The following is a 5,000-nucleotide window of genomic DNA, read 5'->3' on the forward strand; positions in this document are numbered from 1 at the left end:
GCACCTAGGGCGTCTCCAGCAGACCAGGGCACCTGGGGCGTCCCCAGCAGACCAGGGCACCTAGGGCGTCTCCAGCAGACCAGGGCACATGGGGCGTCCACAGCAGACCCCGGACACATGGGGCGTCCACATCAGACCCGGACACATGGGGCGTCCCCAGCAGACCCCGAACACAAGGGGCGGCGCCCCACTGACTGGGGTCTGTGGCAGAGCTTTGGGGGTTGGCCAGTGACATGATTAATGTACTGTGCAGATGAGGGTCTTACCCGCTCGCCCAAGTGGTAATCAAATGAGCAAATTACAATGTCTTGCCGACCAGAATCTCTCTCTCTCTCTCTCTCTCTCTCTCTCTCTCTCTCTCTCTCTCTCTCTCTCTCTCTCTCTCTTTCCCTCTCTCTCTGTCCCTTCTCTCTCTCTCCTTGGTCGTAAGAAAAGGGGGTGAGCTGGTGCTCTCTCTCTCTCTCTCTCTCTCTCTCTCTCTCTCTCTCTCTCGTACACACAGACACAGACACTGTTTCTTCGCTTCACTGCTGCTGTGATGAAGACACTGCTGGCCTTTACACTGATAGCATGTCGTAGTGTACAGCTGGCCTCTTCACTGCCGACCTCCCTCACTGTGGCTTCTACACTGCTGGGCCTTTTTCACTGCTGGCCTCTACACTATATATAGCCATGGCGACCGTCAGGGACACCTCCTCACTCCCATACGTCAGCGTGGGATATATGATGGAGCATTTCACAATACTGCTGGGATATGTGAACGTACACACACACACACACACACACACACACACACACACACACACACACACTTTCAGTGACGGTGACTGAAGTATACAGAAATCATATCAATAAAACTATCAACCCTGTTTTAAGTGACCGTCAGTGACAACAATGCAGTAAAATTACAAATATAAAAAAAACATAATAGTATTTAATATCCAGTACTTTGTTGTTTTTTTTTTTTTTCTAGTGACATTTTGACACAACCGGATATTTTTCTTCATAGCTGTCCAAATATATATATATATATATATATATATATATATATATATATATATATATATATATATATATATATATATTATCCCTGGGGATAGGGGAGAAAGAATACTTCCCACGTATTCCCTGCGTGTCGTAGAAAGCGACTAAAAGGGAAGGGAGCGGGGGGCTGGAAATACTCACCTCTTGTTTTTTTTTTTTAATTTTCCAAAAGAAGGAACAGAGAAGGGGGCCAGGTGAGGATATTCTCTCAAAGGCCCAGTCCTCTGTTCTTAACGCTACCTCGCTAACACGGGAAATGGCGAATAGTTTGAATAAAAATATATATATATATATATATATATATATATATATATATATATATATATATATATATATATAAACCTTCGATACTTTGAATGAAAGAAAAAAAAAATTGTTCTGATGTGCAGCTGTCATAGGCAATATTGGCTGCCCAAAAATGTTTGTTTTCACTTTATGGAAAGTTAGTGCGTGTGTGCGTGCGTGTGTGTGTGTGAGCGCGTGTGTGTGCGTGTGTGAGTGCGTGTGTGTGCGTGTGTGTGTGTGTGTGTGTCTGTGTGTGTGAACGAGTGCGTGTTGAAGCCAGAAGCCAGGCATCGTCGCCTTTATTCAGGTTCTGTTATCCCCAGCTCCTTCTTCAGGAGCTGGGTAAGGGCGTCCCTAGGGGGGGGGGTGAGAGAGAGAGAGAGAGAGAGAGAGAGAGAGAGAGAGAGAGAGAGAGAGAGAGAGAGAGAGAGAGAGAGAGATCGGTCTGAAAGACACAGACTCATCACCATTTGGGACAGCGGATCTAGACACACACACACACACGTCAGTGTCTATCCCTCAAAGGTTTGCCACAGAGTCAATGGAAGGTCCTGTCTCCTAGGAACGCTCCTCATGTCCGGGTCTAATTGGGGCGCCCCATGTTTCCGGGGTCTACTTAGGACGCCCCATGTATCCAGGGTCTAACAGGCACGCCCCAAGTATCCGGAGCCTAATAGGCACGCCCCATGTATCCGGGGTCAGTATCCAAGTGCTCCGTCAACATCACTTCCTCTACAATCATCATAATCTATCTATCTATCTATCTATCTATCTACTCTAGTCCCAGAAACCATCGCTACAAACAACATCTCCAGAGATGGACAGGTGTCGTTAACGGAAGGCGTAATCAAGTCCTCTGATGTTATAAATGTAAAAAAAAAAAACCAAAAAAACAATGAAGTTTATCAGCACGTATAGAACGTGATAACAGCAGGCGTGGATCTTACCACATATGTAATGACTGCCCTCTTCGATTTACAAGGTAAATGAAGCATTGTTCTGTAAATAAGCGAGTGAGATTCACATCTGTGAGGGGAAGGTCACATCATCATCTTTCATACTGGCTGACGTGTCATTCCTAAGTGTGACAACGGGCTGGACTGAAGTAAAGGTCATGAGGTCAACCTACGTCATAAGGTCAACCGAGGTCATACGCCACTTCCAACTTACCCGGATGTGTTGGTAGAAACAGATATAAAGATAAAACACAGAGACGAAATGTATACATGTTAGGATGGTTGTCTGACGAGCAGAGGTCAATCTAAGGTCACGTTAAGGTCACGTATCATGGCGACTGGCAAGAGGAGAGAGAGAGAGAGAGAGAGAGAGAGAGAGAGAGAGAGAGAGAGAGAGAGAGAGAGAGAGAGAGAGAGAAATGTCCCCTTGTTCACAATTTCCATCTTTGTAAAATCTGTGATTTCTGTGTCGTGTTGTGGGAGCAGACGTGGACCCCGGGAGACGTGACACAGACACAGACACACACACACACACACACACAGACACAGACACACACACACATCTGCTGAGGATCGTCACTTCATAAAACTTCAGGAATGTTGTTGGTCCATCATTTCAGCGGCTCTGATGCCTGAATATCCCGGACGTTCCATCTGTTGACGACACAGTACAGGGACGAGGGAGGGGGTCCCTCACCACCAGCTGACGGTGTGGAGTGAATGTACTGCTGGTGGTGGTGGAGGAACACTGGTTGTGGGACGATGAGGGAGGGAGAGAGAGAGAGAGAGAGAGAGAGAGAGAGAGAGAGAGAGAGAGAGAGAGAGAGAGAGAGAGAGAGAGAGAGAGAGTATTCTAATACAACTTTAGCCCAACTGTTGATCAAGGAAGAGACTCTCGTGCAGGGTCGTCCCTGGGTGATGGTGGCAGCAGGGTCGTCCCTGAGTGGTGGCAGCAGGGTCGTGCCTGGGTTGCGGTGGTGGCAGGGTCGTCCCTGGGTGATGGTGGCAGCAGGGTCGTGCCTGGGTTGCGGTGGTGGCAGGGTCGTCCCTGAGTGGTGGCAGCAGGGTCGTGCCTGGGTGATGGTGGTGGTGGCAGGGTCGTGCCTGGGTGATGGTGGCAGCAGGGTCGTCCCTAGTATGGTACCAGGGGTCCAGCAGGGACAGGGTGGAGGGGGAGGCAGGGGATCCTGACACGATGGAACGTATTGACTGGGGATCAAGATGGTTGTTGGGGAAGGTGTAGGGCAGAGAACATCTTTATGACCAGCCACCCAGATGGCAACACACACACACACACACACACACACACACACACACACACACACACACACACAGTGTACACCTTCGCCTTGTATCTTAAACGAATTCTGTCTTCAGTTCTTGAAGACCTGAGCCCACGCCTTCGTCTGTGGGCTAAGACGCCCTTACCAATGTTGTGGTTTATGTTTAGGCTGAAGAAACCTGGAAAGGGACCAGGGGGCTACTACTTCGCCAGGATGGTTAAATATGAAACTGGAAGCCACTCAGTGAGAAGGAGTGAAACATGAAACTGGAAACCAGTCGGTGGGAAGGGCTGAAACTTGAAACTCATAGCCTGTGAACAAGGATGGCTTGAAACACGAAACTGGGAGCCATTGAGGAGGAAATTCAACTTATATCCCAGGTGACAGCGCTGCACAGAGGGGAGACCTCAGCTGCAGTAAAGTGTTGATAAATATTAACCAAACATGGAAACCCAAAGTGCCGACATCAATTTCCCATTCTATCACATAATCTTTTCCACCGAATTTTCTGCTAGACTTGAGCGAGCATTAACGTCATGCCTGATGATTAATAAAAAGAAAAAAGCGAGAGAAAAAAAAGAAAAAAGCCTTAATGTCTTTGTGTTTTAATCATCATCGATATTTTAAAATAAGAAAAAAAAACAAAAAACGATTCCGATGCGGAAATTATGCCACGCATTACAAATTGCAGTAAGAACTTCGCTGGGATGTGAAAGCGGTGGATCCGCCGCGTCCTGGCGCGTGTGTGTCCTGACGCTGCAGCATTTGTTTACATTTCGTCCAAGGTTAAATATTATATGGAAGGCGACTGGGTTGACACTACCCCCACCTGGATTTCGGAGCGTCTGGAGGACTCCTGCAGGATATATACCTGACGAGGACTGGGCCTTTGTGAGGGATAAAAGAGGAGAGGGAGTGAGGGGAAATGTATTTATAACGATACGCGTTAATTGCTCACACGTAATTCATCAGTTGACATCTACATAGACCACGGTACAACCGCCATAAGTGAAGCATTAATGGTTGAAGCGCCGTAAAATATTACAGTAAGTTATCTGTCATTTCTTTATCCCCGCTTGGTGTGTACGTGCAAATCAACAAATCAACGAAGCATGTTGCGTTCTTCATTACCTCACACACACACATTGATTGACGTCTGACATTTGTAACGATTGGGTGAATCCTATGGATGCAATACAACAGAGTCTCTCTCTCTCTCTCTCTCTCTCTCTCTCTCTCTCTCTCTCTCTCTCTCTCTCTCTATCTATATCCCCCCTCCCCCCTCTCCATGACTCCCGCATCAATGAGACTTGATTCATTCGAGATCACATCATGAGAGAATCAAACTCGGATATACTATCAATCTTGCGATAAGTGATTAGATCACACATCTGTGAAGGTTAGGAGGTCAGACGCAGTGATACGAGGCTCA

The 5,000-nt window shown here is 47.2% G+C and overlaps 1 protein-coding gene across 1 annotated transcript in view; it reads right to left on the bottom strand.

Annotated features, from left to right (window-relative positions):
• Positions 1 to 5,000, bottom strand: part of Cwc25 (CWC25 spliceosome associated protein homolog) — a 630,779-nt gene that overhangs the window by 410,986 nt on the left and 214,793 nt on the right. The window lies entirely within an intron of this gene.

This window comes from Panulirus ornatus, chromosome 11 (assembly GCF_036320965.1).
Source record: "Panulirus ornatus isolate Po-2019 chromosome 11, ASM3632096v1, whole genome shotgun sequence".
Classification (NCBI taxonomy): Eukaryota; Metazoa; Arthropoda; class Malacostraca; order Decapoda; family Palinuridae; genus Panulirus; species Panulirus ornatus.